This window comes from Daktulosphaira vitifoliae, unplaced genomic scaffold, assembly GCF_025091365.1.
Source record: "Daktulosphaira vitifoliae isolate Bord-2020 unplaced genomic scaffold, ASM2509136v1 Scaffold_4, whole genome shotgun sequence".
NCBI lineage: Eukaryota > Metazoa > Arthropoda > Insecta > Hemiptera > Phylloxeridae > Daktulosphaira > Daktulosphaira vitifoliae.
The window spans coordinates 19938271-19950314 of NW_026099575.1; positions in this window are offsets into that span (position 1 = coordinate 19938271).

Below are 12044 nucleotides of genomic sequence, written 5' to 3' on the forward strand. Positions count from 1 at the left end.
ATCAAACGCTCCGCAGGACATTAATGTTGTGTTTAATTTTTTAACTCAACGTGCCACTAAAAGCGTTCAAGTTGAGCACTTTTCTTTTATCGAGTAAATGCTGCACTTAGTTTTGAAAATTCTAAAAAAAAAAAAAAAAAATAGAAAATATTACCATAACCATCCATGGTGTCATTAGTATTAAAATGTAACATTCTTAAGTTTATTAAATTTACTCAACTTTGCCATGATTTATTAATTCAATAAAAATATTGCGATTTAATTGGAAAGTTGAAGTTTAAACTCATATTAATAACACTGTGGCTGGTACTTTGTGTTCATATTGTTTGTTTTCCGAGACTTGCAGTTTATTTAATCAATAAGAAGATGAAATTTTATGTTTAACTTTTTAATATAATCTCAAAAGTTTGTTCAGGAAGTTTTAATTTTGAAAAGTTTATTTTTGTATTTTTTTTTAGGAAAATTATATATTAAGCATACAATCATTATTCATAGTTATTATGTAGTTTTTTTATGAAAATAATGTGTTGTGATGTATAGACATAGTTTTTCATTAAGAATTCTGATATTCAAGATAGTTATATTATTTAGTATCTGTTACATTTACTAACATGAAAAATTATACAAATAGAGGTTTTGGCTATTTAGACATTTAAAAATAACGCTGAAAAACTTTTCATATCAGAATTCACGACTCATATTTACATATTTTACTCGAATGGAGTACTTTTCGTTATTTTATCAAAATAATAGAAAAGTCATTTTATTCTATTGATATATTAGAAATAACAAAAATGTGTTAACATTTTCCGAAAAATAATAAAACCTTTTTCTCTTAATAAACGTTGATCGCCATTAATAGTTTTCCTAATTGATTGCCTCCTTTCATTATATCATTTTATTGTTAGCGGCCAACTATAATTAATTATAATTTTTTTCCACATAGCGCGTACTTGAAATGTGATTGAATAAAGTCTACGCGTTAAGGACTGATTAGTAACGTAAAAACTATTAAAATGTAATTGAAAATGGTAAAATTGATATAAGGTTTTTTTTTATCATAAACGGAAAGGATGGTAAAAACAGAACACATTTAACTACCTATTTCCCAACGTAATTTACTGCGAATGGAATGGGCATAGTTTGCTGAGTTTATACGAGAAAATAGGTGTACCGTTAAGTAATAATTATTATCACGAGCAGAATTAAATTTGCATTAATATTACCATTTCGTTTGTTTTATCACACAATGGAAGTATTAAAGCCGTTATGGAAATTCCAACGTGAAAATGCGTATTACTTATGGAATTTGTTGAGTAACTGCCGTTACACTTTTGTGGTGGTGGTGACAAATGATGACAAAGTCCTTTACAGTACAGCGGCAATAAAAAAATAAAAAAAAAACACACACATTGACCGTTTAACACTGCGCAAACCATTCTTTTGGCTATCGAAACCACCTGCTTTGAAATAATGCACCACCATTATGGTGCACGTTATAGAGACATCGTGAATCATATTTTTGTCACGGTCGTTTTAATCAAACGTCCCGCGTAACAAACGCTTGTCATCACCCCTGGAGGGGGTTGTTTGTTGGTGATCCTGTTCGCTCCCCTAGCCTTACCGTTTCCTCTCGTCGTCACTGTCGGTCCGGCCGCGACTATTGACGACGGTTACAAATGACTGAAACATTTTTATTCGATCCGCAGCGCAAACATCACACCCCCGAGTTTTTAATATAAATAACGCAATTAATTTAAAACCGTGTACTACAGTGCAAACAGTGCACCGGCGATCACGTTATTACGACCGAGGGCGCCGTAACGGGACAACGCGCAATAATAATGCACCATTAATCTTTGGACACATGTTCTTCCCTAAGCACCGTACACTCCATGGCGGCCGCCGCTAACAAAACTTTTGCGGGACACCGCCATCTCCGCTGCGTCGCTACCGCATTAGCCAGTCCCCTTTTGCGCGTTCTTATATATTATGTATGCGTCCCGTCCTTCCCGTCCCACCAAGACGATACTGCGCCGAATTATTATTATTTTTTACTGTTATTATTACGCGCTACCCTTTTTGGGTAATGTGTGTTTTTCTGCATTCGGTTCGCGTATAATTATCGTTGTTGTTGTTGTTGTTGTAGTAATAGCAACGGAAACCGTACGCTCGGGATTAGCCGGCAAACGGCGCGTTGTATGCGCTTCAGACTTGTTGGAAGGGGGCAGAGCGTTTTCGAGAAGGGACGCGGGACTAGTGTGCGGAATAAAAACACGCAGAACATTATGAGTAGTAACAGTAACGCATTATTGTAGTCGCGCAAAGGCCTATTACGGGATAAATATAAAATAAGGCGCTGCGGAGGTCCGGCGATTGCCGTCTACCGTGCAGTGGGACTGCGACGTGTGGCAGCTGCCGCGCGTCTCCCGTGGGTCCGAGTTGCTATGGCGATGTGCGTCTACCGGTCAGTTATGCACAATAAAATTTTTTGTCGCCGTCAAAGGACCTTTCCGAAGGCTCTCGGAGAGGAGTTAAGAGCCTCCGCTGAGCCTATTTATTTATTTTTTGTTGTATTCGTTTTATTAGGTTATGGTCATTCAGGTCCGGGTTGTTGCGTTATTATTACTACTCGCATAAAAAATATAAACTCGCCGTACAATTCAGTTTAATAACATTTCCGAAGACAGTAGCGCGCCCGACGTCCTTTAAATGATTCTTAGGAAATTCGAATTCCACGCGATGGAAAATTTATGAACAATAACAATAATGTATAATAATAATAGTAATTTTTGCACGCGGTGTGTACTTCCTAACGCAATAGTTACAAAAATAACCATTACGTGTTTATGAGGTATTATTATTTATTTGATGATCATTAACAACTTGTTTTTATAACATAAAACTGCTCTTTAAAACTCGTGCTGTTCGTCGTGCACTTGTTTTTAGCGCATGATAAACTATGATAAATATTGTGTGTTTTTTTGCGTACTAACACGTGAAACTTCCATTGGAGTGTTCAGCTTTTTATTAATTAAAACGGTTTTTCTCGCTTTTCAGTTTGCTGTTCGCGAAAAGCCAATTAAACATTTTAGAGTTGTTTGCTCGTGTAATTGTTTCGGTTTGTTTGAACAACAATAATGTTTGTTATGATTTTATAATGTTTTCCAACAATTTTTCCACCCGCGAACAAGAAAATAATCAACAGAACAAAGCGGCTGGTAAATCCTAACGATTAAAAGCCGCCAAATTAAGCAGACTTATAATCGCTAAGATCGTTGCCCGTGTGGGTAATTGGTATTGTGCTGACGGGGCGAAGGGTGTCACGATAGTTTCCACAGAGTTGGCGCATCAATCAAAATCACTAAACCTTTGGCATTCGGGCTATGCGCTAAGTGATACCTTGTTGCGATACATTCGGAATCCGCAGCAACACCGAGTTTGACAGACTTGTGCGGCAGTTTATTCGGATGACTGGTGCGGTTGGTGATTAAATTATACCGAGAAATTCCGTTTTACGCTTAGGTAATTATTAACAAACTTTTCACGGGCTGTCGCGTATACATTGTAGTGACAGAAACGGAGGTAATAAACTGGCGAAACTTGTCGATTGGTATTCGGTGTCGAGCAAGTGTGAGATGAGATGAAACAAAACACTCTCCGAGGGAAACGCAGCCGAATAAAAAACCCACAGCGGTACAGAGGCGACTGTGTGGTATTTGCCAGTCGATTGGAGTGGGGAAACACTCGTTTTATTAATTGAAAGTCGTGTTGTGCGTACGGACAAATTTATTTCCTTTGCAATTCTACAAACTGACTTCACGGACAATAAAACTCTGAAAAAAGTACTTCATTACTTGTCACCGGTTTTTATTTTACAAGTGAAGGGAGGAATGGAGTTTTTTTTTGTTTCAACGCGGTCGTCGTTATTCTAGAAAACGCTCGACAGTGGAAATAGATTGTCACTACTGTATATGTTTGTGTATTGTTTGACGTTTTAATTGCTATCCGTTGACTTGTGGGTTTTATGAAAATACCTACTGCGGAAAAACTTTATAAAACGAGAGATAAAATAAATAATTATGTTTCTTCGAATACGTCTATTTTCCTCTTTACAGTCGAGTTGGTTTGTTTTTTGTTGTGTAGTTTATATTGGATTCGGTAGAGCATTTTTTTTTATTTCAAGTTTATTCGCCAAAATTATTTTATTCGGCAATAATGGTTTGTAAAATATTGTTCAACTAAGTCCTTTTCAACACTATTGTTGGTAATAGGTTAAAAAAAAAAAACTGTGTAACAAATAATTTTTAAAACCACTATGAATTTGTTCAAAGTGATTTTCACGGAAACACACACAAATAAGTTCAAAAGTATTAAAAGAGGAATTTATATCGGTAAACAGTTTATCAGAGTTATTATTTTATTGTTCGCTCTTTACTCGCTCGCCGCCATTATTATGGAAATAAGAATATAATTTAAAAAAATACGGGCGCACGTGGGCTCCAGAAACTTTCGAGGCCTACTTCGCAAAGTGTACGTCAGCCCAGACGGCAAACCTTTCATCTCGGCAAATCAGGCGAGTATAAAAAACACGTTTGCCCTGTACCGGCAGCAGCAGCCACCCGAAGTTACATAAACGATTTGATTTTCTCTTGTTGTTGTGTTCGTTACACTACACTGCTGTTGTGTGTCAGTTCGCCGTACGAAATGCGCCAAAGTCCTGCAACGGAAGGCCTTAGATGTGTACGCTATCACGTGATAAGGGACGCGTGTCGGGGGCTAATGGAATTATGGCGATAATTTTAAAGCAATGTCGTATAACAGAGAAATGCGCAGCACGTACACCGCGTGGAAATTGCGTTACACGACTTGTGAGCGGTCGCCTAACAGTGTCGCCGGATATCATACGAAAAGGAACGGCGTCTGGACGTTATTTTAGAAAAGCGATTACACCCGACGGTAATAGGGTTTAGTGTTTTATTTTCCGGTCAATATTTCATTGTGCGTATTGGACGGCGCATTGGACGCGCATGCCGAACCCGACGGAGTTTTGTCGGGCCAGAACGGGCCGAACCGAACGATCGCACTGGCTAGGAGACCGGAAACCGGAAATCGAGTTGTTTGAAAGCGGATTAGAAATGCGCGGATGACGAGAGCCGCAACGGGGCCGGAAATAATGTAAAGGGGTGTGAACGGTTAATCCTACCGGCGGCGGCAGCGGTGGCTGATATGCATCTTCATTTAAGTCGTCGGGATAAATGTTGGACGGAAAAGTCTTGTGTGAGAACGGCGGGGGAGGTTCGATTTCCGGGCGAGCAGCGCCCGTTCAAAGGCCGTAATCGTTCGGTTTTGTTCTCGGACGTCTATGTGTTAACACGATCGCAGTTGCTTTTCCACAGCGACTACTCCCACACATCTCCGGCATTTGCTCTTTTACAAGTGTTTGATCGAATAAAATGCGTTTCTGCCGCTTGACCGTAATATTTACGTTGGAAAAAATGTACTTACCTTTTCGTTGTGTACAATCGCAATAAAATAAATAAAAGAGAAAAATTCTGTTTGTAGGCCCCGTTGCATATTAAATATACTTGTAGGTATAAACGGCGACAAGTCAAAGGATTTTATTTTATTTTTTTTTTCGAGTCTACCCGGCTGCTAAATAGTAATAAATCATACAAAGGATTCGACGACGTGGATTTTATTTTGTACGAATAGTTTTTTGTGATATAACTGGTGTTCTTACGAAATAATAACGTAGATAATAACGTAAATCGATTCTTTGAAAATACTATCGAATATAATTAACGGGAAAAGTAAAAATGTACTGACACATATCTCTTATTTTACATTAATCTATTAGGTTTGTGCACATTGTAATTAATGCTAAAAGGTTATCGCGGTTTGGCTGTTGAATGACAATTTGTTGTTACATTCGTAACAGACCAATGTCAGTTTTCATTAATTTCTGGCGAGACTGGATTTAGTGATGATCCACAGAATTAAAACAGGCATCGTGTACATAAATAACCACTGTGAATTAATAATGGACTTTGAGGACTATACTGTTGAATTCAGTTATTTGGAGATGAACGTGAGAAATTCAAATCTTATAAATTGATGACGAAGCCAATTAAGTGGTCATCACAACCCAACTAGAAGAAACTCCGCTGTACTTTTGAATGCATTACAACATCGACATATCGTGTGGTGCGCTACTCTAGAGAGCTGTAATTATTTAAAAAACGGCTGAAAAATAGTTGAACACTATATATACAAAAAACATTTATAGTTATTGATTTTATATTGAAAAAGATAATCATTAGAATTTTTAGGAGAGTTTGAATGAAAAAAAAATTGGTATGTGCTGCGTTAGTGAACTCTAGAAAGTATTTATCCAAATTAAGTGCGATATGGTTAAGTTTCAAGTCAGTTAAATTTTAATTGTTTCGGGTTGAGTTAACTATTTTAAATGAAATTGCAGACATTATAAAATGTGTGATAAATGATTATACAAATATTTTATAAATGAAATAACATCAACTAAGATCGAATTTTGTATGGTTGTTTTTGAGAAAAAGTCCAAGTGAATTTTTTTAAACACATTTGAAATACAAAAATTAAGTTTTTCATTAGAAAAAAAAATTAATTATTTTAATGCATTTTTTTTACATGGGTCTTTTTATTTTTTGACTAATAATATTAATTAAATATAATGGATACATTTTTTACAATTAAAAGTAATTCTACAGCGGCGTAATATTTGGAAGTTGTTAAAAAGACTTTAAGAATGTGAGAAAAAATAATTGTTTCTCTAAATTTATGGCTTTGACAAAAATTTAAAGCCAATTAAAACTTAATTTAAAATTTAATTAAATACAAATATTATGGAAAAATTACTACCATCAATGCTTCGAGCTAAAACAATCTGAAATATTATTTAATGCGATGCAGAAATATTATTATTTGGCGCATAAAAAACAATAATTATATTTAAAAGTGTTACTATATTTGGAGTGAAAAAATATAGAGACAATAAATTTGTTGAACATAAGTTTAATGTTTCTTTATATTACTTCGAATTAATTCTCAGATCTAAAGAGAGAGAGATACGTTCACAAAAAAAAAAAACTGTATTTTACCATGTTTGTTTAATTATCGTTATACTCGAGTTACATGAAACATATAGATTGATAACATCATTAATAATTATAACGAAGAGCTAAATGTAAAAGAAAAGTTTGACAGTTAATGTCACACTTGTTTTTCTTCTTGACACTTAAAGTAGTTTGTTGTGTTTGTGACAATTTTAGTTTGGATCCCGAGCTAAAAAAAACGGATCTCGTAAATAAAATATTTTAACTAAAAGCGCAAAAAAATGTATGATTGTCGAATTTATCCGAGAAGGGTTCAACAGCTGTTCTCGGCCCGTACAGTGACCATATTGGAGGACATCGTTTGTGCGCGTTGAGTAAAAACGACAATCTAATAACATATCACATGGCAACGAAATGGTCGACAGGAGAATTTTTTTCAGTACATCTGTTCCAAGTGCTCCGGATAAAAAACTAGAGCCGACAAAAATAGTATAGCCACAACACCATTCTCACTAAATAACCTCACATAAATATCAATAATAGGCATTTTCGGATATCATAGATCTTGTTCTGACCACGAGAAATAATAAATGGAGATAATTACAATTTATAAGTCACGTGGAACTGTAGGAACAAATATCCAGCGAGGTATTAAATCATTATTACCATCAGGCTCGTGTTAATTATTTTTTGAAACCATGTACATTTAGAGAATTACAGTGCGCGGCTATAAATATTTGAACAACAATAAACGAAAATTACATTATTGCGAAATGATATAATAAATTAAAACGATAAAAGGAACTATAATGTCGCTGGTAATTTTTTTTTTAACAATTATAATTATATTTAGCCAAATTTAATTTGTCAGATTTATCAGATTTAACGTTCATTCTCAATACGATTAGCTAAAAGTCATATGACACCACGAGACCGTAAAAGTAATCAGACTTACGGACTAATGGCCTGAAAAAAAATTTACCTATGCAATTTCGCTGAAAGCATTATACCATTTTTTCCATTAAATCAAAAGTGAAAGCTTTTATTTTATCAACAAATTTTATTAATGTATATTTTTAATCGATTAAAACAATATTACTGCGTTTTAGTTTGAAAACGCTGTTATTTATTTTTAGGGATTGTTCAGAATTAGTCTTTACATTTTTTTTTATAAAAATAATTATAATAAAAAATAAGTATATTAATGTATTTTATATTTTTATCAATTTATTTATTTTTTTTTTAAAGAAAAACAACACTATGATGTTTTTATTAAAAAATATTCGACACATTAAAACAACATTCATATTTACAAGAAATTATTTTTATTTCATGGTGTTTCATGAAAATCTTTGTAATTCATTTTACATTTTTTTTTTTCATTAAAAATAACCTAAAATTCGCCGTAAAGCTGTAAATCAAATTATATTAACTTTTAATAATTTTAATTGAGATGATGACAGGTAGCCGCTCTCTGATAAATGTGGATACTGACTTATAGTAATTTATTATTTAAACCATGTATTTCGTAGTAATTATTTTTTGAAATGTTTATGATGATTTAAAAGGGTATCAGTGTACCTGTCAGATTATTTAATAAATTAAAATATAAACCGAGTAAATGAAAAAAAAAAAACACCTAATTTTAATTAGGTGTTCTTCATTTTAGATAATATTTAACTTTTACTAACAAATATTATGTTGTTTAAATTTTTGTCAATATTTCATGACAGATCACATTTTATACTTATTGAATTTAATTAAATCTGACGAATGAATGTTTGTTTTCACATTCTTTCTATAAAAATAAAAACGTGTTTTATTTTCCAAACTAATTAATTGAAAATTACGTTTTTAACCCAATCGATAATTTCGTAAAAAAAGTAAATTATTACGTTGTAGAGAATTTCAAAAAATATCTCTCTCTTATTTTATACAAATGGAAAAATAAAGCGTTTGAACTGTAAAGACAAATGAGTTTTTAAAAGGCATTTTGATTGGTTTTATTTTTAACTTGGTAAATGTCATGAAATGACCTGGTAGAATGTTTAAAATACCAAAGAAATGGACTTCATAAAGGTTGTTATTTACGAGAAAATGTTGTTCCAGCATTTAGCTCACACGTTATGGTCCGATAGTCTATTAACCCTTATGGACCTTTGCACATTCGCATTTGTCGGTAATCTCCGAGCGGACAAGACAATAAAGTAGTGTATATATTCCATCAGTGGTAAAAATGTTTCTCTTTAGATTAGCACAGTTTTGAATAGAACACAACGAATTTAAAACACTTTTCAAAAATTGCCCTCGGGCTCATAGCAGTGGGAACAATGCGGTCAAATAAACTCCGTATGTATCTCAAGTAAGTTTCTATAGAATTGACTGTTGCCTATTTATTATTTACCGTGGGCGACGGACATTCATTGGCTTAAAGCTGCAGGCAACACCGAGAAAAATAGCCGTATTGGGGTCCGGTGTAATGTTTGAAGTAAACACGAGCAAGTGTACTGCCTACCTGGTCGCCCAAAGGATTCGGGTCACGATCGAATCTGATGCATATATGGACCGGGAAGTTGGATAGCTGTATACACTTCGGTATGACTGATGGTGGTACCCTATTGTTTCGGGTTAGTTTATACACTTTGCTAAAGCATAATTTTATCATAGCGGAGGATCTTCGAGGAATAATGTAAACTATTGTTATAGCAATGACGCGTGCATGGCTGGACAAAGCACATCATATTATGATGTTTGATAGGAAATAGCATTTCTCAATTCACATAAGAGTTACGTTATGATAAATAGAAGTATAGATCGTTTTCAAATGAACATACCGCGATAGAACGTTCACGTACCTAACAACAAAGCGTAGAGATGACTCATGAATTCATTTTTTTCTTTTAACGCTTTTTAAGCCATAGCGGCCTCCCCCGAAGGAGCAGGTTTCTTAACCGTTGATACTCCGGGACGGATGGTTAGTCTGACAGAGGGGAAGGTCACTCCAAAAACCGAACTGTCTCTGGCTTGGCGGCAAATGAAGCCGTCGGCGACCGAGTTTCGAACCAGAGGAGTAGTGCACGTCAAGCACTGCCGCGTTATCTACTCGGCCTCGTCGTCTCCCTATAAACATGAATTCATACCAAAATAATTTCCCCTACTCTTGCGAGAACTTTTCATTGCGAAAAAAGAAAACCACTTCATGAAGAGACCCGTAAAATGTTAAGGTTTTCTACGTAATCACGGCAAACTGTCTGTCGTTACGATCCTTCAAATTTTAGCTCAACATGTCTTTGGTATAATTAGAAAATAATTTAATTAGTAACAGTATTTTTATTGAAAAGTTATAATTAATTTAGTTGTTTGTTGCTATCAAATTAATATCAAAATTAATCTTTTCATAAAATAATTTAAAAATTAAAAAGAAAAAGTAATTAGCATATTTTAATTTAATAAAAAATATTGGTATACTTCTTGATATAGTATCAAACAACGTGAGGAGCATAGATAATTAAAAAATAATTGAATGGCGTACTTGAAATGCCCTTAATTATGTTTTTAACGAAATAAATGATAATATTCTCGACAGATATTATCTTCGGTTATTTTGAAACTGTGCTGTTTTTGAAATACGACTAACATATTTTTACTCAAATATAAATTGTTTAAAATTTTGTTCTCGTTTTAACACATTTACGTCGACTCAGTAAAGAAATCTTTTATGTGCAACCATTGAACTCGTATTGTAAAATGATTATTTACTCATTGGCAATTCCAATTTTTCAAAGTTGTACTGGTAATAAAGATCATACATAATGTATGGCCTTTAAATCTACTTCATCTGTCGCTTATATGAAAGTCTATAATACTATTATAGTGTATAAATTTATATTTTTATTTGATGATATTCTATGATCATTCAAAAACTACATTTCTTATTAATTTTATTTATTGATCCGTTACAAAAATCAATATAACTACCCTAAATAGACAAAACTAGACTTATGCATGAATACGTTTCCCGGCCATCCATATCCCTCCAGCTCTCTCACTTGTGTCTAAAATTAAAAAAAAATGTTTAAGTAATTTTTTAATTTAATTACAAATATGATATATGGATTATAGAGAACCTTAAAGTTTTTGCATTCTAATAGCATTACATTTGGTTATTTTATATAACAAACAATTATATAAATGGGAAACTTGTAGTGTTAATAGACAAAAGTGTCATGACTACAAAGTTAATCCAAAACTACAGCTTTATTTTATTCAAATATTGTCATAGCTTAGCCGATTAACGGAATATATTTAAGTGTAAAAATAAAATCGATATTATGAATATGTAGTGCCTAATTATGCATGCATATATTTCGAATATTTAATTGGACTTTAACTATACCAATTCATTTTTTTTTTTTAATTAAAAAGTATATAGTTACAATTTTTATATTTAAAAAAATACCAGTGATTTGTATTGGTTATAATTTTAGTAATTAATAATATTTTCACCTGGTATTGTATATAGTTTTTGAACATTAACTTACCTGAAAACCACAAAATAAACACACAACACAGCCCTAAAAAAGTTTTTGATAAAAAGTAATAACATTTCAGATTTCTTTCTTTTATTTAAAAATGTTAGGTTTTGATTTAATAAAGAAAAAAATTTTAATCATTGAGTTACATACATATTTATTAAATAACATTTTTTTAAGACAAAGGAATACTTATAATATTGATTTATTTATCTTAAATTAATAATAATAAAACAACAATATAATCAATAAAATACATTATACAATAAGGTTTGTTTAAAATTTAAGTTTGTATAATACACATAATATAAATTTTTATAATAAATGGCAAATGCCATGAGTTAAAATTTTATCCATACTTAAAACGTAAAGGTATTATTTTATATTGATTGAAATAGTAAATACTTTATGTCATTAA